The sequence below is a fragment of the Terrapene carolina genome, unplaced genomic scaffold (assembly GCF_002925995.2).
Source record: "Terrapene carolina triunguis isolate 2854851 unplaced genomic scaffold, T_m_triunguis-2.0 Scaffold31549, whole genome shotgun sequence".
Lineage (NCBI taxonomy): Eukaryota > Metazoa > Chordata > Testudines > Emydidae > Terrapene > Terrapene triunguis.
In genome coordinates, this window is record NW_020695900.1 from 152,553 (window position 1) to 164,483 (window position 11,931).

Here is an 11,931-nt window from a genome sequence, read left to right on the forward strand (position 1 = left end):
AAGCAATAAAGAGTAAAACCAGACAGCTACATAACACACATAATCTTCTCACACTGACACAATCCCTACCTCAGATACTGCCACTGTTATCTCTAATGATCAAATACTGACCCCAAATCCCCTCAGATATTTACACTGTTTAGTCCATTCTAATGTTGCCTACTTTCCTCTCTACCTCTTGAATGTGGATTAAAAAAATCCCTCATTTGGGGGCTTTTCCCCCCCACCATCAATAAACTGCAGTCATTTCTGGTTTTGGAGGGAAACTTTTGGCCTGAGTCATTACGGCACATTATGGACAGATGGTGTGGAAGGGGTTAAACCTCCTATGATCAACTATCTCCTCAGATTAAACCCCTTGTCTCTCCTATTATCAATTATTGACAAAATAGCCCATCAGATTTGGTCTCATTTTCAAAAACTGATAGAAAATGCCCTCAGATTTTGTACTTTCTCTTTCAAATAATTGAATATTGATGTAAAATGGCCATAGATTTTGCCCCATTTCCATCCTAATTCTCAAATATTAATAGAAAATCCCATCAAATGTGGCCATTTTCCTAATTATTGAGTACTGATATAAAATCCCCTCACATTTTGCAATAGTGCGCTATTTCACAGGTATGTTATGAAGCACCATTAGCTGCATTTTATACGGGCACAGCGGGATGAAAGGATTTGACCAAGGTCACACAGTAGGTCAGATTCAGAACCAGGAACAGATCGCACAATTCCTGCAAGCCATTTACATGCCCTCCTCACTAAGCCATAGCTGCTGTATTAGAAATTCATGTCCTGTCTGTCATATTGTGGTACAGGCAAGAGCAGAGAGAGGTCAGCGGTACAAAGGAGGGAGAGCAGGGTTGGACAACAGCCAGCAGGAACTTTGTGCTATGCAGTGCGTACAGCTTGATGGTGGCGACTAAGGACGTTCTCACCAGACTTACCCCGCAAGCCAAGAGAGCGCTGAGTAAATGTCACCAGGTCTTCTCATGCAAAAATACAAGAGGAGGGCAAGCACCAGCATAATGAAATCAAGTTCTATATCTGGTCTGAACCCTCATGAGAGTAAAAGATGCTGCTGTATATAGGTGGCAGTGGCACGTATTAGGGTAAGGAGGTAGGTTGAGTTGGTTCGACCATAATAACCAACACTTTAGGAAGGGTTTTTCAAGGAAAAATGTGTCATGCTTCAATACATTCTGCCTCTCTCACTTCGGTGTGTGTGCATTCCTGTGTGGGTATAAACAAGATCCCCAGCACTTAACAGCAGACTCAAGCTAACTGCGGAAGCAAGGGACTTTGGTTTCTGCAGTGTTCCACTGCAGTGGGTGAGTTGAAAGTTCAGCAGCAGAGTCTGTATATTAAAAATGCTTTTTCATTTAAAAACATGAACGTAAATAATACAGTTTGGTGAAGCTTCCTTTGGGTTATTTATTTTGATGCTAAATGTTCTTCTTTCAAAGAACTGCAGGGTTTTTTTAATTGATTTGGTGACTGCATTGTGGATGTTGGTTATCAAATGGATATTGAAGGAAAGCTGCAGGTTTTGTTGTCTGGGCAGAGGATATTTGGGACTTCTGACACTTGGGAAGCAGAATTGTGCAATAAATCATCTTAGTTGTGTCTTTATTCTGAAATGGTCCGCAGTGACTGGGTAAATAGTGAATTCAAACTTAGTACTGGAGATCAGGCCCCACACTGGCACAGGATATTATTTATACTGAATAATTCAACTAGCTCTAAGGTTTGCACCATTATTTCACTGATCTGTAAAGGAGCTTGTCAGAGAAAATCTGGATCTTTTTATTGATAGCAACAATTCTAGTGCCAGCACATTTAATAATATGAACATACACCATCAAAGTATGCATTTATCCATATTTTATAAGCACCATGAAAACTCTGATGTGACAGAGGCTAGACATTTCGATTTTAATTCAGTGCATCTCAAGAGGGTTTTCCATATGATCCGTTCATACTTATTTCATAGTTCTGGTATTGCCAGAGTAATCCCCCACCCTTCAAGTTAGATTATTTACTTAATGATATAATGGGGGTGGAAGAGATGATCTAGTGGGAAATCCTGTGCATGATGGAACTTCAGCATCACTGATATATTTTGCATCAATCCTATATTTCTCATCTCTTTTTGCCATTCCATCTTATACTGGGCAGCACAAGGGAATTGACTGGGCTTTAAGGTCTCTGTTCATTTTCAATTTATTTTGGCAAAATCCACGTGGAAACCAATCTTCTGTTTCTGACTCAGAATACACCACACACCAAACCAGAACTTTCCAGAAAGTTTTAATGACAAATTTCCCTCGCAGGTCCATTCTCTGGAGGGCTTTAATAAGGTGAACAGGAGAACACAAGCAGTTTGCCCACACTGGGAAAATGCATTATTTTATTCTAGAAAATATATTAAGTAAGGGCATGAAGGACTTTAGCAATCATAAGAATGGCCTTACTGGGTCAGACCATAGGTCTATCTAGCCCAGTGTCCTGTCTTCCAACAGTGGCCAATGGCAGATGCTTCAGAGAGAATGAACAGAACAGGTGATCATCAAATGATCCATCCCCTGTTGCTCACTCCCAGCTTCTGGCAAACAGAGACTAGGGACACCATCCCTGTCCATCCTGGTTAAAGACATTGATGGACCTATCCTCCATGAATTTATCCAGTTCTTTTTTGAACCCTGTTATAGTCTTGGCCTTCACAACATCCTCTGGCAAAGAGTTCCACAGGTTGACTGTGCATTGTGTGAAGAAAGACTTCGGCCTGGTCTACACTAGGCTTTTATGTCGAATTTAGCGCCGTTATATCGAATTAACCCTGCACCCGTCCACACCAGGAAGCCATTTAGTTCGACATAGAGCTCTCTTTAAATCGATTTCTGTAATCCTCCCCAACGAGAGGAGTAGCGCTAAATTCGAAATGGCCATATCGAATTAGGCTACGTGTGGATGGAAATGGACGCTAATAGCTCCGGGAGCTATCCCACAGTGCACCACTCTGTTGACGCTCTGGACAGCAGTCCGAGCTCGGATGCTCTGACCAGCCACACCCCGGGAAAATTTGAATTCCTTTTCCTGTCTGGGCAGTTTGAAGCGCAGTTTCTGTTTGGACACCGTGGCGAGCTCAGCAGCAGTGGCAGCAGTGGCAACGATGCAGAGCTCTCCAGCAGAGATGGCCGTGCAATCCAATAGAAAGAGGGCCCCAGCATGGACTGATCGGGAAGTCTTGGATCTCATCGCTGTGTGGGGAGATGAGTCCGTGCTTTCCGAGCTGCGCTCCAAAAGACGGAATGCAAAGACCTATGAGAAGATCTCTAAAGCCATGGCAGAGAGAGGCTACAGCCGGGATGCAACGCAGTGCCGCGTGAAAATCAAGGAGCTGAGACAAGGCTACCAGAAGACCAAAGAGGCAAACGGACGCTCTGGATCCCAGCCCCACACATCCCGTTTCTACGAGGCACTGCGGCCGCCACCACTACCCCACCCCTGACCGTGGACTCTGAGGATGGGATATTGTCCGCGGCCGGTTCCTCCGACATGTTAGCGGACGGGGAAGATGAAGAAGGAGATGAGGAGGACGAGGCAGTCGACAGCGCTGGAACCGCTGATTTCCCCGACAGCCAGGAGCTCTTCATCACCCTGACCGAGATCCCCTACCAACCGTCCCCCGCCGTTACCCCAGACACAGATTCAGGGGAAGGATCAAGCAGTAAGTGTTTTAAATATCTAAACATTTATTTACAACATAACTGGCATATTTAAAATATTAACAGTAGCTAAAGTGCTTTAAAACATGTAAACATTTATTTGCAACAAAACAGGAAGATTGAAAATATTAACAGTGGGTAAAGTGCTTCAAAACATGTAAACAGGAAAGTCAAACAAAAGGGGAATCAGTGCAAAGTGTATCATGATTAGTCTGTCTTTGGGCGCCTCAATACATAGTCCGAACCATTTTCAAAAAATTGCACAATGTCCGCTTCATGATTATAGTGCCCAAAACCCTGCAGTCATTTGTCCCTCCAAGGGCACCTAAGCCAAGAACTGGTCAATGTAACCGGGGATAGAGGCAACATCCTCCGGGGAGAACTCCTCATACACCTCCTGCAGGTGTTTTTCCAGCCTCATCAGCAGGTTCCTGGGCAGGGAGAGCTTATTAGGCCCCCCGTGGTAGGACACGTTTCCCTGCCACAACGCCAGCAGGTACTCCGGGATCATGGCCTTGCAGAGCAGTGCAGCAAATGGCCCCGGTTTCTGCAGGCTGTCACGAAGCATCCGCTCCTTCTGGCTCGCAGAGACCTTCAGGAGGGTGATGTCTGCCATGACTCCCTGCTGTGAATTAGGTAGGGGAAAGTTAGTATTGGGACTGCTTGCCCGTCCCTTTACAGAACTGCAACCGCCGGTTTACAGCCACGCGGTTTACAGCCGCGAGGGGGTGGGACAGGGCCAGAGTTCATGCTTGCAGGATTGCTGCCAGCAGAGACTCGCATTGCTTTCTATGTGAAAGGAGGCCAGTGCCACTCTTAAAGTTTTAAGCGGCCACAAGTCTACGGCTTACCATGTTTGCCAGCTAGACAAAGTCCGGTGTCCAGCCCTGCTCCTCAGCTCGCCACAGCAAGACCGCAGGCACGGTAGGCGAGGGCCGAAAATTCGACCTTGTCCTCAGTGCGCGTGTGATAGGTGCTCTGCATGGTCTTGTTCACAGAGAAAGACTATGTTCTCTGTTCACAGATACATTGCTCTGTCTCAGGAATTCACTCCCTTTTTCCAATTCCCACAGCCACATCTGCCCAGAGGCTAGCGCACATTAGGAGGAGGAAGAAGAGGACACGGGAAGACATGTTTGCTGAACTAATGGAATGCTCCCGAGCACAGGCAGCCCAGCAGACACAGTGGAGGGAGAACTTGTCCCAAATGCACCGGGCAAACATTGAACGGGAGGAGAGGTGGCGACAGGAGGACAGGCAGGCTACTCAAACGCTGCTTGGACTAATGAGGGAGCAAACGGACACGCTCCGCCGCCTTGTGAATGTTCTGCAGGACCGGAGGCAGGAGGAGAGAGCCCCGCTGCAGTCTCTCTGTAACTGCCCTGCCCCGCCACCAAGTCCCATACCCCCCTCACCCAAAGTCCAAACACGGAGGGGTGGAAGGGGCCGTGAAAAATTTCACTCCACCCCTGCGGACTGCTCTACCACTAGAAGGCTCTCATTCCCCAAAATTTGAAAAGTCCTTTCCTACCCGCCCCACACAAGACCCCGTCCAAGTTTCACCCCCCCGTTCCATGTGCGGTTGTTAATAAAGAATACGTTTCTGTTCATTTCTGTTTCCATCCTCTTCTTTTGGAGGGGAGTCTGTCTGAAGGGGGGGGAAGGGGCTTGGTCATTGGACAGGACAGTCACCTTTAGCAGGGGGCAGGTGCAGCAGCAGGGCACATATACAGTGCAGTGACTAGTTATCCTGGTCAGTCTGGGAGGTGGTTTTCATGTTCTGTGTGGTGGGGGGGGGGGTGTTGCTCTGTGACTTGGTGGCGGGGGAGGGCAGTTACAGATCTTATGCAGCGGTCCTTACCCTGGATCACAGAGCCGCGCAGCAGGGGATCTGTAACCCTCCTCCCCCTGCAAGACAGTCACATAGCCGACACATACACGCAGTCCCGGCCAGGAGGGCTGGCAGGCTCCGTTGAAACAACCAGTCCACCACCGCGGAGCCTGTCATTCCTGGAGTTTAGAAGCATCATTTGCATCACAACACTAAACCCGCCCCCCGCCACAGTCTGCGTCCCAGGTTTAAAACATTCCCGCGAAAACAGTAATAAAGACAACGGTGTCCATTAACAAAACAGAACAGATTTTATTTTTTGGGAAGGAGGTGAAGGGGGTATGTGATTGGAGAGGATAGTCGACGGCAACTGGGTAAAGAAACGGGGGCAAGTTCTGCTTCTGTGTCCACAAACTTAAAAAGTCACTGGGTACCCTGCTCAGCCTTGAAACTGGCTTTCAAAGCCTCCCGGATGCACAGCGCGTCCCGCTGGGCTCTTCTAATCGCCCGGCTGTCTGGCTGGGCGTAATCAGCAGCCAGGCTATTTGCCTCAACCTCCCACCCCGCCATAAAGGTCTCCCCCTTGCTCTCACACAGATTGTGGAGCACACAGCAAGCTGCAATAACGATGGGGATATTGGTTTCGCTGAGATCACAGCGAGTGAGTAAGCTTCTCCATCTCCCCTTGAGACGGCCAAAAGCACACTCCACCACCATTCTGCACTTGCTCAGCCGGTAGTTGAAGAGTTCTTTTTCAGTGTCCAGGGCGCCAGTATAGGGCTTCATGAGCCAGGGCATTAGCGGGTAGGCTGGGTCCCCGAGGATCACTGTAGGCATCTCCACATCCCCAACAGTTATCTTGTGGTCCGGGAAGTAAATACCTTCCTGCAGCCGTCTAAACAGACCAGAGTTCCTGAACACGCGAGCGTCATGAACCTTGCCCGGCCATCCGACGTAGATGTTTGTAAACCGTCCCCGATGGTCCACCAGTGCTTGCAGCACCATTGAAAAGTAGCCCTTTCTATTGATGTACTGGCTGGCCTGGTGGCCCGGTCCCAGGATAGGGATGTGAGTCCCATCTATAGCCCCACCGCAGTTTGGGAATCCCATCGTGGCGAAGCCATCTATGATGGCCTGCGCGTTTCCCAGGGTCACTACCTTTGACAGCAGTACCTTGACGATTGCCTTGGCTACTTGCAGGACAACAACCCCCACGGTAGATTTGCCCACGCCAAAGTGGTTCGCGACTGACCGGTAGCTGTCCGGCGTTGCAAGCTTCCAGAGTGCTATGGCCACTCGCTTCTGGACAGTCAGGGCTGCTCGCATGCGGGTGTCCTTGCGCTTCAGGGCAGGGGACAGCAAGTCACAAAGTTCCAGGAAAGTCCCCTTCCACATGCGAAAGTTTCGCAGCCACTGGGATTCATCCCAGACCTGAAGCACTATGCGGTCCCACCAGTCCGTGCTTGTTTCCCGGGCCCAGAATCGCCGTTCAACAAAATCCACATGCCCCATTGCCACCGTGATGTCCTGGGCGCTGGGGCTCGTGGTTTCTGACAGCTCTGTGCTACTGTCCGACTTCAGGCCCTCACGGCGGTGCCGTAGCCTCCTCGCCTGATTTCTCTGCATCTGCCTCTGGGAAAGGTGTATGATAAGCTGCGAGGCGTTGAGAACAGCCACAACTGCAGCGATGGTCGCAGCGGGATCCATGATCGCAGTGCTGTGGCGTCCGCGCTGTCACTGATCTAAAAGTGCGCGAACTGATTTCCCGCCGGCGCTTTCAGGGAGGGAGGGAGGGCGGTAGTGACTGACGGATGACGACAGTTACCCAAAAGCACCCTCGCCACATTTTTTTACCCAGAAGGCATTGGCGGATCGACCCAGAATTCCAATGGGCGGCGGGGACTGCGGGAACTGTGGGATAGCTGCCCACAGTGCACTGCTTCCAATGTCGACGCTTTCCCTGGTAGTGTGGACTGACAAAGTCGACTTACTGTCCTTAGTGTGGACACACACGTTCGACTTTCTAATATCGATTGCACATATTCGATTTAACTAAAATCGAACTACTCTCGTAGTGTAGACATACCCTTCCTTTTGTTTGTTTTAAATCTGTTGCCTATTCATTTCATTTTTGTTGCTCTTCCCTGGACTTTCTCCAATTTGTCCACATCTTTCCTGAAATGAGGCGCCCAGAACTGGACACAATACTCCAGTTGAGGCGTAATCAGCGTGGAGTACAGCAGAAGAATTACTTCTCGTGTCTTGCTTACAACACTCCAGCTAATACAGCCCAGAATGTTTGCTTTTTTTGCAACAGCGTTACACTGTTGACTCATATTTAGCTTGTGATCCACTTGACCCTGTAGTGAGGTGGACTGGCCCTCCCCAGACACAGAGGAAGAGGGTGGCTCCACCCCATCATGGGCGGAGCACTACCCCCTAGCTCTGCCCCCCCCCCCCCCGAAGCCAAGGGGTAGGGCTGGAAGTATAAAGGTGGAACCAAGAAGCTGAATGGGGGCCCAGCCACTGGAGGGGACAGACACTTCCCCTGAACTCTCATGCTGGGAGATGGCAGCAGGCCCGCAGAGTGCAGATGACTGGCCCGGACTGCCTGGACCCTGGACTGACCTGACCCCTGGTTTAGATATAGAGTCTATTAGAGTCCTTCCATGAGTCTTTCCAGGGCATTCCAAGTATTCACTTGGGGATCTCATTCCCACGGCTTAAACTGTCCCTGTTTAAAATTCAGCAGAGTAGAGATGGCAGGATCAGGCCCGAGATCTCAGTGGTGAACTAGAGCCCATAGTCTAGCCCCTCTCTCAGGGCAAGCTGCAGTCCTTTGGCTCGAGCCTGCACTCCAGTGGAGCTGCAAATAGTCTATCAGGTTAGCCTCTGGTTCAGAGCGGGGCAGTAGACAAAGTCTCTCAGCTCCACCTGTATTCAGGTGGGGCTGCAGGCAGTTAACGAGCCCAGGCTCTGGTTCAGAGCAGGGCAGTAAGCAAAGTCTCTCAGCTCCCCCCTGCACTCAGTTGCGGCTGCTCGCAATTAATGAGCCCAAGCTCTGATTCAGAGCTTGGCGGGAAACAAAGTCTCTCAGCTTGGGCCTGTACCCAAAGTCAGTTACCTCAGGCTTTCCTTCAGCTAGCCTGAGGGAGGGGGGGACACAGGCCCTCCCACTCCACTGTGTCCCAGCCCAGGGGCCTAAGGGTGGCACAGGGGTCTGCCACTGCATCAGCAGGGATCCAAGCTGCAACATTCTGACTCACCCTCTGCCAGCGTTGCAGCCAAACAGGGGCTACTAACCCTGGGCCACTTCCACACGCCCCCTCCAAGGGTACCTGCTGGTCCGGTGAGATAAGGTGATCTGTGGGGGCTTCAGTTGCCAGCAGAAGCTCTGCTGGGGTTGGGCTCGCCATCTGTCTCCTGAGGGGTCTGGTCGTCCAGGGGTCCAGGTGGTCTGGGCCAGTCATCTGCTTTCTGTGGGGCCGGGTCGTCCAGGAATCTGGGTGGCCTGGGCCAGTCGTCTGCTTTTTTAATTTTAAACCTATCCTCCGAAGCACTTGTAACCCCACCCAGCTTGGTATCATCCGCAAACTTTATCAGTGTACTCTCTATGCCATTATCTAAATCATTGATGAAGATATTGAACAGAACTGGACCCAGAACCAAACCCTGTGGGACCCCACTTGTTATGCCCTTCCAGCATGACTGTGAACCACTGATAACTACTCTCTGGGAATCATTTTCCAACCAGTTATGCATCCACCTTGTAGTAGCTCCATCTAGGTTGTATTTCCCTATACATCAATTGTAAAGTATATGATTCTTTTAACAATTTACTAACTCTCTTTTTTTCTTTTTTATTAATGATCCTTTAGTTTTTAGTTACTAAGGGGATTGGCTGCAGTGTGATTTTGGGGTAAGATCTAAAGTATATATTGACCTGAGGACAGTGGCTTTGGGATTGGAAGAACTTTATATGTGATTTCTGGTTTTAGTAATCATTTATCACAAAAGACCAGTTTGGGTGGACAAGCCAGGAGTTGGAATGCCAAAAGGGGACTGTGCTTTGGCTTCCTCCTAACCAGTGTGGGGATATAAGAGCTCATTTTGTTACTGTTTTGGTGAATCTAATTATAGAATAAACCATCCGGTTTTGGGGTGTATCTGCCTTGTCCTGAATTGGGCATTCTCAGTGGTGATTCATACCAGGCGACAGTCACACCAGTAACAATTCTACTGTCAGCAAATTTAATAATATGAACATACACCATCCAAATATGAATTTAGCCACATTTTAGAAAGACCACTTTGGGAGGAAAGTCAGATACAATAAATTGCTTACAGCAAAATCAGGGAGATTTCTAAAAGAAAAATGAGCTACATGAAGAACAAATATGATAATTTTTATACACAGTTTGCACCTCATGAAAACAACTCTGATGTGACAGATGCTGGACATTTTAGTTTGAACTCAGTGCATCTCAAGGGGATTTTCCATATGATCTGTTCATTTTTATTTCATATTCCTGGTATTGCCAGAGTAATTCCCACCCTCACAGTTAAATTATTTACTTGACGGTATAACAGGGGGTAGAAGAGATGATCTAGCGGGAAATGTTGTGCATGATGGAATCCAGCATCATTCATATATTTGTCATCAATCCTACATTTCTCCTCTGTTTTTGCCTTTACATCCTATATTGGGCAGTGGACACAAGGGAACTGATTGGGCTTTCAGGACTCTGTTCATTTTAAATTCATGTGGAAACCAACCCTTTGTTTCTGTCTCAAAATACACCTCACACAGCAAACCAGAGCTTTCCAGAAAGTTTTAACAGACCAATTTCCCTCTCGGGTCCATTTACTGGGAGACTTGAATAAGGTGAACAGGAGAACACAAGCAGTTTGCCTACACGGGGAAAATTCATTATTCTAGAAAATATATTAACACATTAAAACTAACACAATGGTAAACATTGTGATGCTGCACTCTATGATTTTATAAAAATATGCTAATGAGTGTGAATATAATGTAACTGGACTATGCTTCATGCAAAAGGTCACTTGTAAGGTATCATTACAAAGCTTATAATCTACTGAGTATGGTCATCCTATTTGTATAAATGTATCACTCTTGTATCTGAAACTAGAAATATGAAATATAACTGAGGTCCTATTTTAGTTATGCAAAGTGTAGGCCATTAATGGTGGTTTGAAATCTTAATGGCTCCCATTAACCAGGACAATTACCTGTAGATGACTCTGTTTTACTTGTAAGTCTTCCTGTATACCTGTGGGCTGAAAAGTGGGTAATGAAGACTTACAGTGACATGTGATCAGGTCACCTGAACTGGAATCCATCTTTAACCTGGTGCTTTTCCATTTAGAAGGAGGGGTGGGAACCCAGAGGGACAAAGGATTCCCGCCTTATGCAAAAGATATATAAGTGGGTGGAACAGAACAAAGGGGGCGGCCATCATGAGAAATCCCCTAGCTACCACCTGAGCTGGAACAAGGGCTGTACCAGGGGAAAGGATTGTGCCCAGACTAGGAAGGTGTCCAGTCTGTGAAAGAAACATCTCTGAGGGTGAGATTTTATCTGTATTCAGTGTTATTATTGTACTAGACTTAGACTTGAATGTTTTATTTTATTGCTTGGTAATTCACTTTGTTCTGTCTATTACTACTTAGAACTATTTAAATCCTACTTTCTGTATTTAATAAAAATCACTTTTTACTTATTAATTAACCCAGAGTATGTATTAATACCTGGGGAGGGGGCAAACAGCTGTGTATATCTCTCTATCAGTGTTATAGAGGGCAAACAATTTATGAGTTTACCCTGTATAAGCTTTATACAGGGTAAAACGGATTTATTTGGGATTTGGACCCCACTAGGAGTTGAGCATCTTAGTGTTAAAGACAGGAACACTTCCTTAAGCTGCTTTCAGTTTAAGCCTGCAGCTTTGGGGCACGTGGTTCAGACTCTGGGTCTCTGTTGGAGCAGACTGGCGTGTCTGGCTCAACAAGACAGGGTGCTGGAGTCCCAGGCTGGCAGGGAAAGCAGGGTCAGAAGTAGTCTTGGCACATCAGTTGGCAGTTCCCAAGGGGGTTTCTGTGATCCAACCCGTCACAGAAAAATATATTAACCCATTAAAACTAACACAATGATAAACATGACTTAGGTGCTTTTGAAAATCCCACCTGAAGTTACTTAGCAGCACAAGTTTCATTGAAAATCTATGAGTCTTACATCACTTTGGTTCTTTTGAAAATGTCAGCCTTCGCACCTCGTACACACACTAACAGTTGTATTTAAATATATATTAGCTGCTTGTGGCTAAATAACAATCAATGAATATGATTTTA